The sequence below is a fragment of the Photinus pyralis genome, unplaced genomic scaffold (genome assembly GCF_008802855.1).
Source record: "Photinus pyralis isolate 1611_PpyrPB1 unplaced genomic scaffold, Ppyr1.3 Ppyr1.4_LG4, whole genome shotgun sequence".
NCBI classification, from domain to species: domain Eukaryota; kingdom Metazoa; phylum Arthropoda; class Insecta; order Coleoptera; family Lampyridae; genus Photinus; species Photinus pyralis.
Window position 1 is genome coordinate 14,416,292 of NW_022170511.1, and position 21,040 is coordinate 14,437,331.

The following is a 21,040-nucleotide window of genomic DNA, read 5'->3' on the forward strand; positions in this document are numbered from 1 at the left end:
AGGTACTTAGGCTGTTAAAGTCAGTTATCTGGTCGTTATCTAGTGATAGGTAAACGAGGAATTTGGATTTCTTCTGTCGATGTATCTCGCTTTTGAAAAAAGACTGTGCGTTGAATTTTTTTCGTCTGTTTCCACAGAATATAGCCTACTTATTCTCATTCTGTGACGGTTTCCTCGTTGATGTCGAAGTTATTAATGGTCGCTGTGATAAAATTATCATTTTTTATTTGACAAATTTTTGTGAAATGTAGGTAGACACCCTTAGCAGAACATGTAATATTGACGTTTACTGTACTTGTTATGCCACTGTCGGAGAACATTTTCTGACCCGAAAGACCAATTTGCAAATGAGTGTAACTTTTGTTTGAAAAATGACCTTAAGAAAAACTGTTCAATAATTTTGTTCCGTAAGTATGTACCTAGACAACAAACTTCGTGGAATTTTGTCAATTTTCGTTGTCCGGCCAAGAATTGCAGTGGAATTATTTTTTTCGAATTTTCAAAAACTAATTTCAGATTCAAAAACCACCAGATACCAAATTTCGTCGAAATCAACATTTTTTCGCACCCCTATTGAGGGGTGTGTCCTTTTGCGGTAGGAATTTTGAAAAATTATTTGCAAAACCGGAAAGGGCATACAGCAAAACCTATTCAAAGACTTACCACCAGTCTCTGTAACTGTTGCTGAGAAAAAAAGAAACTTTACCACTTTTTTGAGGGTGGCTCCTAAACGAATACATGGATTTTTTTTTTTTTGGTGTTTGGATCCATCGTTCCTTGAAATGGGGGTTGAAATATATTGTGTGATCAAAACTCTCTAAACCTTTCCCATATAGTTTTTATTCGTTGAAGTTTTTAAAAATAAAAGCGACTATAGCTTCGGCGTACTGCCATCATCCGGCGATGTGAAATTTAACAGGAAAACGGTAAGTTACAAACGTTGAAGACGAATAAGACGAACATGTTGTTTTTTAATTATTAACTGGCCGAAGCCAAGTGAAAAAACCTGAAGGGTGGTTAAACCGGAAAGGTTGTCCTAAGTTTCAAAACGAATTATTATCAAGCCTTGTTAAGTTAAGACAACCAACCGGAGGGTTGAATTATTACATTAAAAGTTGAAAGTTGAATTTAACACATTTCAAAAGAACCGGGGGGAAAAAATAAACTCATAAAAGTTTTGAACCTATTGAGATGACGACATATTTAAATTATTTAAGTTAAGTTTAAATTCGAGATCATGCAGACGGCATGTCTAGAAATGATTGACCACCAGGTTTACCTATCACTAGATAACGACCAGATAACTGACTTTAACAGCCTAAGTACCTGCTGATAATCCTCCTAAGTAAGTTCCGGTATCTACCATTCAATATAATATACCTATGCCGTTTTTGAATTCTCCAGCAGCGAGCTACAATACAATCCTAACCATCGTCTAGTGAAATAAAAAAACAAGCCTGAATCTTTGGGACAAAATCATACCGTTGTTACTGCTGATCTTGCAATATACAGCACAGCACAAGAGATACCTGATGTGGAGTAACCCCCAAAATTTACAGGGAAAGGTACCTATTTGTACCTATATATTTCACCAAAGAACTGAGATACATGGAGTTAATGAATTGTTTGAGATTTTACAATGCAACTTGGCGGAATGCATTTGTAAACTAAACGGCCTAAATAGCTAGTTTTGGTATTCGGAGAGAAATTTCTTAGTAAAGTAAAATCTCTTAAGCATCGCTCCTTGTTTAGCGAACGCTGCTGACTATCCTTCCCTCTCCGTCTCACTCGCGATTACCGACTCGGCGAGGTCGGTAGGTTTTTACTTAAATGACCGTAACTTTTTTATTATGAAAAATTCACGGTAATGTTATAGAAAATAAAATAATCACAATGCTTTGGAGCATCGAATGAGCTATAAATATTGGAAATCGATATCGTGAAATAAAAAGTTATGAGAGTTCAAAGTGCGCACTTTTCATCTGCTACACGAATTTTGGAAGTTGACGGTCATTTTTCTAAAAACTGTGCATAACAAGGTAGGTAAATTGAATGCTTTAGATTCTGCTATAAATGTACTTTCATTTTACAAAAGGAATTATTGATGTATATCGCTTAGTTGCTGAGAAAATAAATACTTTCGGTGGTCTAGTCGCGCGCGCGAAAATGAGTAAATTTCAACTTTAGCGGCCTATAACTTTTGTCAGGACCACGGGAAAATGTCGTAAAGCGAGATTCTGAAGGTTCAAACATTTCTGAACAAAATGGTGTGGGTCCCAATTCTCTCTACTCCGAAAAAAAAAACTACCTCAAATAAGCGAGTTAGCGCCGGCTCTCCGCTGCACTATTAGTTGTATCCGTTGTGTTTGCCGTTGTATCGGCCGTACCTTTGCAGGAGGAGCCTAACAGTAAGTGAGATTGTACTTTTTTTTTTATTATACCTGAATCACAATTTCATTATTTCGTAGTGAATACTAGTTGTTTTTATCAGACTTCATAGCTGCCACAGTCATCTCAAACAGACCTTGATTCATGTCTATATTCAACACTTTGGTAGTTATCTAAAACGTTTAATCGATTTGCGTTACTCTTTTGAATAATTTGATTTGATTTACCTATGCCTGATACGTGATTCGTGAAGTTAGCATCGAAAATTTTTCAAAGCTCAAAAAATAGCACTAATCTATTACGTTTCATTGGCCACAGGTCCGCTAGTTCGTGGGAAACGAGCCATTTCCTGTAGAGCAGCTTCTTCGCGTCCAAACAATCCGGCCTCCTACAACGAAGCTTGTAATGCACATTGTATTTTGAATGGGAATCGAGGAGGTGTATGTGCCAGTGGCACTTGCGTTTGTTTGGGTTAATGGTTTTACCATTTAATAAGCGGTTCAATGACTTTACCTAACTAGCCATACATTTAATGTAAAAACAACAACAATAATATATGAAATTGATGATGATATACTATAGCAATGAAAATAATTTTCCTACCCCATGTTTAGCACATTACTGTCTCCCAGACTTTTCCAAACCCATCAGGAGGATGTAATTGTATTAAACCGTGAGCCTTACCAGCGCGACCCATAAATATGTTAAGGCCCAGCAAATTTTGTTTCAACCAAATTGACATTGAGGGAATAGAAAAAGATAAGAAACAAGGGACAAATACATTTAATGACTAACTTACATTGAAATCGGATGAAGACCATTGACAATTCAAAAATTCGTTTGTCGTAGAAACTTTGTTTTTTAAAAAATGTTTTAATTTGAATTTTTAAAATTTTGGGTAGCCTTACTACGTCGCTAGATAATTTGTTTAAAAAGCTCCATATCCACTGCATTGCAATCTCATATATTGATGCCTCACCAGTTCACCACCCCTGGTACTTACCGTTGGCAACTCTGGGAAAAAATACGAGCAGAGCGACCTACCTTTCAAGTCGAAACGGTGGACGTTTTGTGTAATAGGTTCTTGTGCGTGTTGGGACGTGATACAATATAATCGGGAAGAGAATTAAATAAAAGACAGAACTTTTGTGCGTAAAAAATGACAAGAACAAATATAGTATATTAAGATACAAGTGTATAATCAAGTCTTTAAAGCACGCGCAACGAGTTTAAGGGCACGACGCAAAGCGGAGTACCTTTAACGTTGCAAGTGCTTTAAAGACCAATTATACACGTGTATCTTAAAGTATTTTTTATTATACCTGCAGTATAATTTAAAAATAGGAAATACAATGAAGTCATATTGACGTTATACTCGAATACATGTCTAATTAAGTGGGCTGGGTGTTCGTAATTTCACGATTGCCATGGAAATGTCACTTGACGTTTGCTTATAAAAATCATCGTCTTTGTGAATTAAACGATTTCCGTTGAAAAAGATAATACACCGTCCATTAAATCGATTGTTGTAAAATCTAAACAAACGTTGGTAGGTGTAAAATCCAAGCCTATTATAAAGAATATGAAAAGTTGTTTCCATGGATGAATAGGAAGTTACTTACGAATACAGTCTTAAATGCATCCATAATGCTGGCATATATGAAGGAAATGTATTTAAATCTTCTATATTTTGGTGCATTCATTCAAAACTTTAAAGCAATGCTGCGATTAAAAAGTGGAACAGATTTGGAAGCATACCCTAAATTACGCGCGTTTGTGAAAGCTTCAACCAAAGGATAGGTACAAAAGCCAAAGAAATGTTCTGCATTTACAGAAAGCGACCTAAGAGGATTTTTTATTTCATCCAGATGACAGTTTCAAAAGTCATACTTGAAGTATCGTTACTTAGCAACTTTAAAGCACGTGTGTTTTAAAGGCCCTTTTTCGCACGCATTTGAGTGTTTAAAACGGAGATTGTGATTCAGGTATAATAAAAAATATATTACGCACACAAGACCATACCAGGGAAACCTTCTACGGGACAAAAACCCCGGCATAGGCCACACAAATACATGAAATAAATCACCTACAACAACGAAATGCAAGAGAACGTACAAACAAAACATGAACAACAAAATTGTATGATAAATCTCATCAGGTAATCGAATCAAATACAATTAAACAAATTCATAAAAACAAAACGTCATAAATGCAGTGGAAAACTTCACGTGAATACAAAAAAAAACCTAATAAAACAAAATAATGGCATAATCACCTGCACAGTATAACAAACAATAAACATGATTCAGATAACGGTAGCCCCTCTCTTCAAAAATCCTAAATGGAAACCCCATACTTGTGACACATCGTGGGAAAGCTACTGAAAAATGCTCTCCAGTGGTACCAATAAAGTCAATATTCATTAAGGCAATTTAACAAAAATTTAATAATTAAAAAAAACATTAAATGTTGACATTGAGGGATTTATGGCAAATTGGCCAAGAACTTCAACCTGAGCTGTTTCATTAAGCAATCTTGGTTGCTTTTTTTTATTGACTTACAGTACAGCTAAACGTGTGGAAATAATATTCATTTATGGCTCCGAAACTCGATCATCTTATAGAACAGCTAGAACGTTTAATGAGAGACATCCCGAGAGAAATGTAAGTCATGCCTATGTCCAAGATTTGGTCGCTAAATTCAAAGAAACGGGAACTGTTACAAACAATTTCAAATTTGACTTCAAAATCTAGATTCTAAAGCAAACAATGGCAACGATCAAACTCCTCGAATTCCAAAACGATCACTTACACACATTTTGAAGGCACCTGCACTAAAGTTTAGGTAAGAATCAACAAAATTAATCATAATTAAGCATGAGATATCTTCCGGGTCTGTTAAAGGGGTCGTATAAACACACGATTTGCATGATTTTACACAAACAAAATTTAATCTACACACACAAATGAACGTAAACATAAAATCCTAATGATCAAAATTGGACTACAATTCAGCGTCTCTTTGAACATACCCCGCATACACCTTCGAATACAAATTAAACAAAATCGAGAAATCCTCCAATACTTACTTACAGTTTTCGGTTACAAATCCCAATATAAATCCGGGCACACAGAAACAACGCACTTAACTAAAACGTAACGCACTAAACGTGATCTTCTTAAATTGTTTTCCAAACAGGTTGCAGAAGCGTTGATTATATTCCAAATTTGATTTAACTGGTTGAACGCAAACACACCGATGAATGGATGGCTGTCCGTTTAACGTGGATCACAACTTCAATGAAAACTGTTATCCCAAACTGTACGTACGATTTCTTCAAAACTTTAACTTGAACTTGGTTGTGATTACCATGTATTGAATTCTCTTTGACGATCAACAAAATTGTTTACACGACGAAAGGCAAAGACTTCGCCACCAAACTTTAGTAGAAACGCGCGTCTTTTAATTAAGGACAGCAACTCGGCCTCAAAATTGACAAAAGGCTTCATCCAACGAACCGCAACTCGGTCTCGCTCCGTTAACCTTGAATGAAGATATTTGAGTTTTTATTTAATCCTTTATTCCTTATCCTTAAGACCAGAATAGGGTTATTAACCGACGCGCAGCCGAGGCATATTAATATAATTACCCAACAAGAACCACACCCAACCAGAAAAAGTAGGAGAAAAAGGAAAGTTAGTAACATCCGTTACAAGGGGCAAGGGTACGTTGAATAAGCCACTTGGGGTAGGAAATCCCATCGCAGCGCTTCCAACCCTTCCCTTGATCGGTTTGCACACGAGTAACTTTAGCGCATTTTCCATGCATTGAATAGTATACTTCCCAAAAGGTAATCGATGTGTGAGGCACGTTTCTCCTCACTAGAAGCATTTGTGGTTAAAATTTCAACAAAATATATAATAAATAAGAAAGTTGATAATGCCCAGCCTACGCATGCGTCCATTTATCGTCAAGACTTTTCTTGGCTCAGGTGCCAGAGCTGTAAGCTACCGAATTCAAAAAGAACGAACTAAATATTTTGAAAACTGTATGAGTAGTTAAGACCTCGGACGGACGGAGAAAGTACTGATTAACGAGCGACCCAGCTCGTGCATGGTTTTGGATTTCTGCCCGTCCGTCCGTCTGTGTACATTATAACTCACGAACGGTTTCCAATCTTCCAATTCTGCTTTCAGTAGTAGGGAAACAACGATCAAGAGACTAGTTGATTAAATTTTCGTTATTTGGCCTTTCTCTCCGTCCTTCTCTGTCGCTCGTTGTCTATATTGGTCTGATACAGTTTATTTATACAGGTTATGTAGTTTGGACGATCACGGGACCGATATTGGAATATTATAGTCTATACAATTTTTAACGCAAAGAACGTATAAATGATAATTCGTATCAGGCCACAAAACCGATACCTGAATCATCCATGGCCCATATGAATAAAAGGAAGCATATGCTTATACTTGCAAAATTCAAAGTAAATACTCGTAAGTGCTCTTTCACACTGGGCGACTTAGCAGCGCTACTAAACAGACCAGTATGAAGGGGCACTTACGAGTATTTACTTTGAATTTTGCAAGCATATGCTTCCTTTTATTCATACGGGCCCATGTTTTTAGTATGATAGTTGTACTTTGATCAATCAAATTAAAGAATAGGAAGGTTAAGAATCTATTTCAAAATCAATTTATAGTTAAATTGATAACAAAATTTGATAACCCACTCAATGAAATAAGTTGGCAATATTTTCATAATCAAACATAACTGTTTGTAGTCGGATGTTTACATTGTTCTACGCACTTGGGTCAAAGGGGAATTGTAACATTTACATATCGGACTAAATGACGTAGGTACCTTTTAAGTATAAAAAGTGTCCATACACATTCTGAAGCCAACAGACTCGGTCAAACCATTCAATATGAACAAAATCTTCGTTTTCGTTTTAGTTGTATCCGTTGTGTTTGCCGTTGTATCGGCCGTACCTTTGCAGGGGGAGCCTAACAGTAAGTGAGATTGTACTTTTTTTTATTATACCTGAATCACAATCTCCGTTTTAAACACTCAAATGCGTGCGAAAAAAGGCAATTAAAACACACGTGGTTTAAAGTTGCTAAGTAATGATACTTCAAGGATGACTTTTGAAACTGTCATCTGGGTGAAATAAAAAATCCTCTTAGGTCGCTACATGTAAATGCAAAACATTTCTTTAGCTTGTACCTATTCTTTGGTCGAAGCTTTCATAAACGCGCGTAATTTACGGTATGCTTCCAAACCTGTTCCACTTTTTAATCGCAGCATTGTTTGAAGTTTTGAATGAATGCACCAAAAGATAGAAGATTTAAACACCTCTGACATTTCCTTCATATATGCCAGCATTATCGATGCATTTAAGACTTTATTCGTAAGTAACTTCCTATTCATCCATGGAAACAACTTTTCATATTCTTTATAATAGGATTTACTGATGGATTTGGATTTTACACCTACCAATGTTTGTTTAAATTTTACAACAAGCGATTTAATGGACGGTGTATTGTCTTTTTCAACGGAAATCGTTTTATTCACAAAAACGATGATTTTTTAAGCAAACGTCGTGACATTTCTATGGCAATCGTGAAATTACAAACACCCAGCCCACTTAATTAGACATGTATTCGAGTATAACGTCAATATGATTTCATTGTATTTCCTATTTTTAAATGATTCTGCAGGTATAATAAAAAATACTATAAGATACACGTGTATAATTGGTCTTTAAAGCACTTGCAACGTTAAAGGCACTCCTCTTCGCGCCGTGCCATTAAACTCGTTGCGCGTGCTTTAGCCTTGATTATACACTTGTATCTTAATATACTATTTATTTAAGTATATATACAGTTTGAGACGAATGTAAGTGATCTTGTACTACAATGCATGAAAATATACTATTACTATTTTGTAGCGAATGTACTAGTTGTTGTTTTTATCAGACTTAATAACTGTTACTGTCCACTGTCAACTCAAATAGGCGTTGATTCATGTCTATATTCAACACTTTGGTAGTGATCTAAAACGTTTAATCGATTTGCGTTAAACTCTTTTGAATAATTTGGCCTTTGATCTAGCTATGTCTGGGGCGTGAAGTCAGCATTGCAAATCAAGCTTAAAAAATAACACTAATCCATTACGTTTCATTGTCCATAGGTCCACTAGTTCGTGGGAAACGAGCCATTTCCTGTAAAGCAGCTTCTGCGTGGCCAAACAATCCGGCCTCCTACAACGAAGCTTGTAATGTACATTGCGTTTTGGGTGGAAATCGGAGAGGTGTATGTGCCAGTGGCACATGCGTCTGTTTGGATTAATGCAAATTAGGATTTGCCATAAATTTAATGTGAAAGCAACAATAATAATATTATACCAATAATATGAAAATAATTTTCCTATACCTCATTATTGTCTCCAAGGCTTTTCCAAGCTCCTCAGGAGGATTTAATTGTATCAAACCCATAATTACATGAACCATATCAACGCGACCCACAAGTATTGTATGGCGCCAGCAAGATTTGTTTCAAAAATGTTGACTTCGAGAGAATTATATCTCTTATTTTGAGGTTGAAAGAATGTGTTATTCAGTTATCAATTTCAGATGCCTCAACCCTTTTTACTAACTTGTATTTTTCTTGAAGCGTGTTTATGAATAAGAATCGTTGTTCTATTTTATTTTCCTTGAGGCGAAGAAATTCAACAAGAGGTGGCCAAGGTAACACAAAACAGGAAATAATGGATTCCATTCCTAAAAACAAAAAAGTATTGCAAAACGAGAAACTAGATGAACTCAGCTTATATGTAGTCTCACTACCTTTCTACATGAAAAATATGCACACATTTAAATGCTTATTATTCCTAAACAGTCTAAAGCAGTTATATGCTGTTCAGAAAAACACATGACAGTGGCAGTAAGACTTTTCCTATCTCCTGTTACTTTATCAGACTCCTGTCAAAACTAATACATTATAGTTATTAATGATACAAGATCGATATGAACATTATAATGAAGCGCGTGTAACGTGAAAATCACGAGGCGGAGTGGACCGTCACCGTTCCGTCGCCGTTACGTCACCGTACCGTCAACGAAACGTCAAATATCTTTACAATGAAACCTATAGACATATTCAGACTACACCGTTACGTCACGGTCAAGATTTGTCAACGAGAATATTTTACGTTACGTTACGGGTTTAGATTAAATTTGGAATTATACGCACGTTCTATAAATCTATATGAACGTTGTTAGGTACAAATGAACAAAGTTAATCATAATTAATCATGAAACATGTATCAGGATTGTTAAAGGGATCGAATAAACACTACACGATTTGCATGATTTAACACAAATAAAATTTATTCTACACACACAAATGAAAGTAGGTAAACATAAAGTCCATTTTTCGGTTCCAAATCCCAATAAAAATCCGGGCACACAGAAACTAACGCACTTAACCAAAACGTAACGCACTAAACGTGCTCTTAGTAAATTCTTTTCCAAATAGGGTGCAGAAGCGTTGATTGTATTCCAAATTTGAATTAACTGGTTGAACGCAAACACTTAGCCGATGAATCGATGGCTGTCCGTTTAACATGGATGACAACTTCAATGAAAACTGCCATCCCAAACTGTACGTACGATTTCTTCAAAACTTTAGCTCGAACTTGGCTGGACTCTTGGTTACCACGTATTGAATTCTCTTTGACGATCAACAAAATTCTGTACACGACGAAAGGCAAAGACTTTGCCACCAAAATGCTTCTTATAACGAACCGCATTTCGCCCTGGAAATTGGCAAAATGCTTCTTCTAACAAACCGCAAACTCAAGTACGTAAAAGTGTGTTCCTTCCTTAAACAAATCGAAATTTAATCTAATTACCTGAGTGTGGCAACTCGAGAAACTAATCAAAGCTTCGATACAGGACACTTCTTCAGCCACGTAGGCAGATTTTACGCGGAATTATCTTATCTAAAATACACAATTTTCTACGAAAACAAACAGTCGTTTTTTTCCGATTAAAATGCATCTTATCTCTAGATAATTACATCAACGCTTTACAAAAGTAAACGAAGTGCGCAATAAATTAAATCTGAACTGACACAAAAAAAAATGATTTAACAGAACAAATTTACAACGAAAATGAGATAAAATTTCCTTTCGTATATTGCTATAGACTGCCAGTGAAACGTTTTTGACGTTGACATTTGTCGGAACCGATGTGCGGTCGCGTTAAAAATAGGAGGTGCACATCCTGGATAGACATACTACAACATAGCGAAAACAGATTTGCAAAAAGTGAATGCGTTTTCCTGTAATCGCGAACATGAACGAGCGGCCGTTTGAGATGATAAAATGATCATACTCATAAATTAATTAAAAAAATCTACGACCGCTTCGTATCAATTCAGCTATAAGTAACATATAACAGTGACTACAACATTAAATTTTGTATAAAATGGTACAAACAGATACCATACCGTCCATCTGCGAATGCGCGATTTTGCCCAAGGGCTTTTCAGCTTTTCGTCTTTGTTTTATTATCTCAATTTTTTATCTCAATGCAGTACCTCCCTTACTAACTTGCGGATGGAAAAAATATGCAAGATGTTTCATTTAGACAAATCGGGAAAAATGTGCTTACTATCTTTAAAAATTACATCCTGTGTATGACAAGAGAAGGATATTGAAACTTCGGGCATAATCACCTGTATTTTTGTGTATGAAGTGATTTTTCATTCGAGAACTTCCCAAAAAACCTTGTGTGTGTTCTTGAAGCTACCGATTGAATAACGCTACGATTTGGGAAATAAGTAATAATGAACGTTGAGTGCCATAGAACTTAGAAGTAGGAAAAGTATACAAGATGTGCCACCTAAACGCATTGATGACGCCACAACACCAAATGGCGTGTAGATAAAATGATGCGTGTAATATTTCTTTAAGCAGTAACTTTTATTTGAAATCTCTTGAACCATTAAATTAAACAACGAAATCTTATGTACTAATACTTAAACCAACAAATATTATTTCGAAAATCAATTAAGTACATTTGCAAAATTTGCCGGAACAGGTGCCCCCTTTTTTGCCATTTAATATGCAATGTGCTTTGCATGCACCATTGTATGATTTCGGATCATTAGGTTTGGACGATACAGCTTTGCAGGAAGTTTCGCGTTTTGCTCGCACCATCAACCCTGTAAAGAACACAAAACGTTACCAACGGCCATTAATGTGAAAATAGTGATAGTACCTGCGTCATCTGCTGGAGCAGCAAACACAAAGGCGAACATTACCGATAAAATTAACGCAAGAACTAAGATTTGGATCTTCATGATGTTGTTGCAACGTTGAACTGATTTGATATTGTAGGACTCCCTTTATATATCACAAGTAAATAAGCATATCAGGAAAAAAATCCCCTGCAATGACCAAAATAACCGATATGGGAAATCAATTTGATTCATTGTTTGATAATAGAGATATTTTTTCATTGTTCTTTATCTGTTTCAGACAATCCCAAATTGTCAAAAATTTCAATGAAATTTACTTTTGCATAACTGTGATTAATATTAGGTACTCATGAGTACATTACACTGTTTTCAAGATAAGACGGTCACTTTAATATTTCTTTTATTTGGTGAGATACGAAAAATTTGTCTAATATAACTGTATATGTGACATTACGATCTATCCGATCGCATATTGACACTTCCGGTAACACCAGAATTTGAGACTTTTGTTTTTCAAATACAGTCACTATGTTATCTTCGATATTGGAAAAGAACAATCCGTTTGCTGAGTATCCGTGTTACCTGTGTATCCTGCCAGCACAGGGCGTGATAGATTTTATAAGTTTTCAATCACGAATTTTTCCATTTTTGTTATATATCAACCATAATATGCTTATTTTATGTTGTCGTACAGCAAATTGATTGCTATATTCAAAGATCTTAAAAAACATAGTCATTGCTTTTGAAAAACAAAAGTTGCTTCCAATTCCGGTTAAATCGGTAGTGATACCCGAAGTTTTAATATGCTATTGGATAGATGTCACATGTCACCTATAATAGTATATTAAGAAACAAGTGTATAATCAAGCGTACAAACAAACATTAAACGTTGCAAGTCCTTTAAAGACCAATTATATACGTGTATCTATAGTATTTTTTATTATACCTGCAATATAATTTAAAATTAAGATGGAATAAAGTGGATTAATAGGAAGCATCTTTCAAACAAGGTCTTAAATGCATCGTTCATGCTGTCATATATGAACGAAATGTCAAAGGTAGAAATTTAAATCTTCTATCCTTCGATGCATTCATTCAAAACTGCAATCAATATTGCGATTGGAAAGTGGAACAGATTTGGCAGCATACCTACTCTAAACCACGTGCGTTTGTGAAAGGTTCCCACAAAGGACACGGGCCAAAGACACCTTTTCCATTTTCAAAAAGCGATCCGAGAGGATATTTTATTTCAATCTTAAATTACAAACATAGTTTCATATGTCATATTTGAAGTAACGTTACTTAACAACCTTTAAAGCTCGGCGTGTTTTAATCGCCTTTTTACGCACGCTTAGGCGTGTTGTAAACAGCGATTCTGACGCAGGTATAATAAAATAGTATATTTCATTAGGAGTCCGGAAAGCAGGCTTTTTCCGTGCGCGCGTGGCGAATTCCCGTGTGAGGCGTAGCGTATCATTTATTAAAAAAATATACAGACTTCACGGAATAAACTCCCGTGGGTCGACTTCTTCCGGAATACTAAATTGACCTTAAGCCTAAATATTTTTCACTCGCCCAATCCTACACCTTCCACGCTCCAGTAGACTATATTGTGGCGTTTCCACTCTTATCTGTTTCCCACTAGCTTCTTATCTTAACGCGCTTTATGTTTTCGATATTAGTTCTGTTCTCATTCATTTTGAAACGGTACATGTTGCGTCCCCAAACTAGAATAAAATATCCTTTCGTTTTTCCTTTAATGAAAATACCCTGTACATGACCGTTTTGCCTTGCCTGTATATATTCCTATTTGTTACGTGTGCGCGCATGAGCCGCAGAAGCGCAATATGTGTACTCGTCGCGCAGAATTCGTCCCATTCTTCGCTTAGAAGCCATCGACTCAACTACGTTGAGAAGTCGCCGTTAATCAATGGCCGATTAGCCTTCGTCGTTCGCATATAGATCTCGATCGATCCACAACGAGTCAAGATGTCGCCGTGCAGTTCGCAACATCGTTATTAACAAGCAGAACGTCAAAGCACCGCACATCAATAAGAAGATTTCGTTGTAACAAAATCGACAAATTCGACAACTTCGTAGAATAGAGCAATCTTCGCCATTGCAACATCGCCTTCGTTGTTAATGGACTTCGAAACAACACGTAAGTTCCTTTGTTTACATTATCCCTTCGTAACTTTACCATATTCTAGTAGCCGTCGTGCCTACGTCAACCATATTCAATAGAAATTCATTTACTTTGTATTTTTGATAATAAACACGTTTATTTATGTGTCTATATTCTTTCATTCCCAGCATAAACAAGGCCTTGGAAGTAATTCATAATTACAGTCCACTTACAATCAAATTCTTTGTTATCCAAGCCCCCTTGTACGGTACAGTACACGTATAAAATTTCTATATCGGCAATTTTATATAATCGGTACCTAAATTTCCTAAGCCTAAAGCGACCACTTATTACATTCTGCATTTTAGAGACGTATAGAGGAACCCGCTTTTGAAGCTTGGAACCAGCGTCCCGACGAGCGCCGTATTGAAGTCACTTTCGTTCCTAACTACAACAAATTATGAAGATTTTTACAAATCCTGACGTGCAATCCTCTTCGAAAAAGTACGATATAAAATTTCAAATTTTTTAGAACATTTTGCATTTTGTATTAACCTACAGTTTTACATTTTTGCAAAATAAGAAATATATTTTGTATTTCGGCAAATCATGAACTACCGTTTAAAATTTCTACGTTACATCAGGACGCATACTTTGTACTTCGGAAAAACAAATCCTTACGTCTTGTATTTCTGCAAAACAGGAAACAAATTTTGCATTTTTGCAAGAAAATGCAATTCCATGGTTTTACGCAAAACAAGATATTCGTTTTGTTTTGTAGTTCCGGCAAAGCAGGTAATACAGTTTCAATTTTCAAAAATACTGGCAATAAAGTTTGTAGGTATTTCGGTAAAACAGTAAACCTATTGTATTTCCACAAATAAATGCAATTTCAAATTTCCGCAAAACAGGATACGTTTTGTAGGTATTTCGACATACCTAACAGGGTATACAATTCCAATTTTCCGCAAAACAGGAAATTCGCTAAATCAGAGAATAGAATTGCAAGTTTTCGCAAAACACGAATACAATTTGTAGGTTTTGCAGGAAATGCATTCTGATTTCTGATTCGGAAAATTTATTCAGCAGTCAGTAGTTATTTACATAAAAATCTGAAACATGCCATTGCTGGCGAGAAAATATTGAAGTACGAGGCTCCATTAAAAAGCATCGGTGACCGCCATTGGTGCCTCCATACAACCACAGTGATTGACGCTTTTGAAAAATTGAGGGAAGTTTTTTTCGTATATTAGGAATAATGTAACCAATTTTTCGGTACTACAAAACTACATTTTGCGTAGTTTTCTGCTTTTCAATATTTTTGAGCGTCAACCTGCAGTATTCAACACAACGGCCGCTTTTCCCTCACAAAACTGTCCGCCACCATATCCGTTTATGAATAATAAGCGTTTAAATACACATATTCCTAGCAAACCATGTACGTTTCCACAAAAACGGCGTCATATATCATTTTTGAACAGTTTAATTATAAGTATTCAAAGGTACCTACCTATTGCGGAAATTAGGACGGAAATAAATCTATTCACGATTGTAGACAGACAAGCCGTCGCAGACTTTTCTCTGCCTACATCCTACCTATTTCGGTCGGTAAATTTTTTATTTCAGTGGGTAGGGCATTAAAGAACTTTACGGACCAGAAGTTAGGCCCGTCAGCTCTGTAAGGTAGTCTTGCTACAACACGAATGGCCTTTCTTTGCATGCCGAAAACCCTTTTTGCACTGGCGACATGGCCCCAAATAGTGATGCAATATGCCATGTGTGACTGGCAAAGGGCAAAGTACGCTATCCTCAACACAGTGGAAGATACATAATATGCTCCGCTCACTGTAATCATGAGGGGTAGCGAACGGCCTAAATGCAAAAATACATTTCTGAGTTTTTGTGCGATTTAGAATTAGGTCGTTTGAACCAAACCATAGTTCAGTGTCCCTTAGTGCTGCTGAACTGTAGACTATAGCAACGTCAACGCTTTCACTCGAAACGTTCAGAGTAGTGTCATCCGCAAAAAATATTGATAGGGCTTTGTTGGCATGGTAGGGCATGTCATTCACGTAAATTAAGAAGAGAAGAGGTCCTAGAATGGAACCTTGTGGAACTCCCTGTTCCAGATTGGCCATGCTAGAAACTAAGTTGCCCATTTTTACCGCTTGAGCTCTATTAGAAAGGTAGGATTTCAGCAGCCGCAGTGCCATCACGTTTAGGCCATATTTTTTAAGTTTCAGGAACAAGACGTTGTGATTAACGCAATCAAACGCCTTGCTCAGGTCGCAAAAGGCTGTCACGGAGTATCTCCCTTGTTCGAAGCAATTATAATAATAATAAATGCCTTTAATTACAAAGAAATAAACAATATATGGATTACATAAGACTGGGGCGAGATTCAATTAATGGTGTTATTCACAAATGTGATCACTGCGTCGCTCGTCGCTTTCCCAGTGCGAAAGCCGTATTGGTTACCATAGAATAGATTATTAGTTTCAAAGTAGTGCCTCAAACGTCATTCTATGATGCGTTCGAATACCTTTGAAAAAACAGGCAGAAGTGAAATTGGTCTGTAGTTTGCCATATCTTCTACATTGCCCTTTTTATGTACGGGTAGAACGAGAGCCACCTTCAGACACTCAGGGAATTGACCTGACTTGATGCAGTCGTTGATCATAGGATGCTAACGGGATAACTAACATGTTGATGTTTCTTTTCATTAAGAAAGAGCTCATCCCATATATATCTTGTGCCCTACCAGAGGATAACGAAGTGATTGCATCACGCACATTATTAAGAGTAACGTCGCCGAATGTAAAGCAAAGTTTATTGGGCATAGTGAGATTAAATAGAGAGAGAGGATCCACTTTGTGGATGGTGTTGTGCGATAATATCGCGGTGGGTATATTTACAAAGTGTTGGTTCCATTGATCAGCACTATATGTTCTGTTTGCCCTATGTTTTGAAAGAAGTGCGGGAGCGTAATTTTTGTAACAAAACACAATAACATTCCATTAGTGGAAGTGTGAGAAACTTCCAATCCCACCGTCGGTTTCTTACACTGCATCGACCACCGTGCTGCTTCATAATTTAACGAGCAGTTCTCCTTATTTTACATTGTGTCAGGAATTCGACGAGCTGACTGTTATCCAAAGAGAGTTAATGGTTTTGCACCTAGCTCAAGCTCTAACAGGACGTTTATGGAATTTTATTATAAATATAATTGTTTTAAATTACGACCCTTATTTGGCAATAACTAAAAATGTATCACGTTGTTGAATGATGGGTTAACTTTAAAGGGTAGCGACCTAACCGTATATACTAGAATTCGATTTCCATTCTGCAATCTGTTGAGTCCAGTATGCTATTAAGATATCGTTGAGGTACGAAAGTACAATAAGACAAACGCATTCAAATGTTATCACTAGAAGCCCATTACGTCATATTGTCATACGCTTATGATCGAAGAGTCTACCATAATTCAATACGATGCAGTACACTTACAGCGTCTTCAATGCACCGAGAGGATGATTCTGATTAATTTGTTGAAATCGCCATTCCAATGTGTGATATTACAGAGCTTGCGAATTTTACAATGAGACGGCGTAGCGATGTGGATCCTTTCAGCATCTCCAACGCTCTGAGTAAAGGAACTAAAAAGACGTTAGTCCTGCCCCAGGAGGTAGTGTCGTCCTGCCCGTGGCATGTGGGCAAGATCACGTGCCCTTTTGGCGTAGCGATGCCCGGGCGTCGGACGGTTGCGAGTAGGATCTATTGGATGAGGCGGCGTTTAGGCGGAGCCGCTCTCGCCTCCAGGAGGCGGTAAACCTAGAATCTATCTCTCAGAAGAAACGTTTGATAAGACCTCCCGCATTAAATTTGTGTAGCAGTTCTTAAATAATGATGAGATTTTTTTGTTAAATGTATCCGAGGTATGACGTAAATAGTAATGGAAGACTTTGGCTCGATTTATATGGGAATTAAACTTGTATTTGTATCAAGGGAGTGATGAAAAATGTTTGACCTAATTGTTTCAGGAGAGCGTTGGGTGTTTAAAATATGCAGTGCGGTAGAATTTGCCATATCCACTTACAAATTAGTAGAAACAGCTCGTCGAACAACTTTTCCTGTTCAATTAGAAATGTAAATACGTCTGCAATCAAAATGAGAATAAAAGAAACCACGTTTGAGGACTGTATCTATTTCGCATTACTATCCCTGTACAATCTTTTATAGGTTCACGTAATTTGTGTTTGGGATACTGCATCTATTGCTAGTGGTAGTGCCTATACCTGGGTACCTAATACCTAACTAAAATTACTTTATCGTTGTAAATGTGTTTGTTGTTCGTGAAACTGCTAGACTGATGGCTGAAGTCAAAAATAAACGCTCCTACATGATAAAAATTTCATGGAAAACAGACATCTAGCAATTACATACTATTAGCCCTTTCCTCTACTAAATTCGTTATGGGAAAACACGCCGGTATCTATTCGAATGCAACAAAATGTCAAGAAAATGTAAGAAAACAGTGCTTGAACTTAAAAAAAACATGCAACCAGAAAATTAAACAGAAAATGATCGAACAAGTCCAATTTGTAATGAATAACAACTCAATTTATCTCATTTCTAAATCTTACGCTTTATCCCCATAGATGGGGTGGGTAACATCTTAAAAAACTTTCATTTGATACAGAGTCGTATAAAGTGAACGTTAGTCTTACTTTTCATCGCTTGGCTCCATAATAATTTCTGTTACTGTCTATTGTTCGAGATTATAGATACCTTCCACATTTCCATATGCTGTGATACCAAAGAACGAGGTTGTACCAGTTTTCGTTCTAGAGCAATACCTAATCAAAATCAAATTATCCACCCTCTTCAATTACCTCCTGAAGTTATTCCGAGACAGGATGTATGAACTGCATTATTACAGTTTTTACACGTTGTTCATTGTTGTATTCTCGAAGACTCGAATGTAGAAAATATTATTATTTCGTATAAGAGACCCCCTTTGGGGCCGAGTATTTTAATGTACGAGTTTTATCCAAATAACTTACGTTACATTATTATATATACCTACAGACTGTTCTACAAAAAGAGCTCAAGGCTATAGCGACTTCAATTATGATTTAACGATTAGCAAACCCTTTATCATTTTACTAAATGGGATAGTATAAGGTACACCTTAGCAAAAAAACATCTATCTATCTTCTCACGAACGAGCTAGCTGCATATCTTGAAAAGTTTCTACTGATGGTGCGGAATATGTTTTTCCAGCAAGACGGCGCCCCTGCCTATAACGCCAATATTAGTACAAATTGTTTGAACGAAGTGTGGATAGGTAGGTACTTCTGGGCCAATGAAATGGTGCCTTCCTCGTTCTTCAAGAAGACGAGATAAGGTTTTTTCAACATTTCCTCAAAACGCAGATTCTTTTGTTTTTAAGATTGTACGAATCTGATATTCGACTAAGTCAGCACAATCTTAACTTAGTTAGTAGAGGGGACACAAATCTTAGATCACTAATAATCATTTATTTATTTATTGTCTCTCTCTTGTTCTGGGCCCTCAACAGGCTTTCCCCAATTACAGAGTGACCCGCATAATGCTTTGTAGAGGTGCAGGAACGCCAGTTTCGGAATTCCCTTACCAAAAGAGTTTAATACTATTTGCAGAGTAGGTATTCATTCATCTTCACTAACAACTGACTAAATAATTTTCAAAGATCTACTTGGTTAACATTCAGAATACGAAATCAAGCAGAAATTCATTGGCAGAAAAAGTGTTCTAAGCTGATAATCAAATCCTAGACATCTAAATGACATATCATAAAGATAAAATCCCGCTAAACACGAACTATCTATGTAACGTTGCCGCCTTCTTCATGACAGATTCAAATCCCATATTTCATAGAAATGTGGAAAAAAACAATGGTACGATCGAAACAATTGGAATATTTGGAATGCCATACGATCACATGTCATAAAACATATTCTGAAATACTTGAAACGTTTTATTTTTAGGGTTCTGGGGGCGGGCATTAAACATTAACGAGTAGCTACATGCGTAATGCGTCATAAACATTTATGTACCTACTAGTTTCTGAGATGTAACACGGTTCACAGCTTCATTTCTGAGATGTAACATTTGGTATTGTGGTATAGTAGGTGTCGTAGTCGCGTATTTCATTTGAGCCACTTCACACATTTTTCTGGGGAATGGCCTTTGGAGGGTCTTTGAGTTCATCAATAGACATTTCACAATTCAAATTCGGATATGAACCTGGATACAAGCAGATTTCCTCTTCTTGGAGTAAATTTGGTGCTATTCAGTTTTTGCTCATGTTGGTACCTACTTCTGTTATTTAGTTATCCGCTATATTTACCGTATTATTGATTTTGGTCAAAATACCTAAAATCAAGTGTTTTTATTACCTAGGGACTTTATCTCATAATTTTGCAACAAAACTTTCATTAAGTACCAACAATGTCACAATTGTTTCACGTATTTTAGTAAAACCCATTAATCTTATCTACGCTTAACTCTCAAACAACTCAAGGCTATCTCGAAATGACTTGGCACACAATACATGCAATTCCGGGTTGATAAAGGGCTTAATCGCTAATCAGCGTCTACTTGATTTGACAGAACCCTTATGTTGACTGTGTATTTCGAAGTACAACAACAATATTTATAATGGGATGTCCTACGCAATCCAACACAGCAGTAGGTACATCATTTTAAAGAAGCAATTCATACCTAATTGGTAACAATGTATAGCATACCGCCAGGTTAGTATGAAAGCGTTTAGATACAGTAAGTAATAGTTTCTCACGAAACCCGCCATTTGCTAATTTATAGGATTGCACTTGAATAACCTAGAGCGTTCAAAACCAGTGTATATCCTCTAATACAGTTTTTCGCTATTAGTCCAGGCTATATAAAATTTTTTACAAAAAAAATTAGTTACAGGTTCAAACCGGGTTTTTCATGCTGGTGAAATGATTAGAAATTGTGGAAAAAAATTAAAACAGCTGAATTTTTCCGAGGATGAAATCACGGGGGTTCAAAGGGGTGGAAACTGGTATTTTGAAATTTGTGGCAAAACTATTAATTTTTAACGAAAATGTTCAATATAAAAGTTATATAGAATAAAAAATGAACAACTTTTGTATCTGCACTATTTACACGATAACCTCCAATTTTCTTAGTAAAACCGGAAAAACCTTTTTTTTCGATTTTTATTCTTATTTTT

General features: G+C 36.4%; 1 long non-coding RNA gene across 1 annotated transcript; it reads left to right on the forward strand.

The window, feature by feature from the left end:
- Positions 1-7,176: 7,176 nt before the first annotated feature.
- Positions 7,177-8,821, forward strand: LOC116169550. The gene is made up of 2 exons (XR_004144990.1): positions 7,177-7,400; positions 8,581-8,821. It is a non-coding gene; the product is annotated as an uncharacterized LOC116169550 (long non-coding RNA).
- The last annotated feature ends 12,219 nt before the right edge of the window (positions 8,822-21,040 follow it).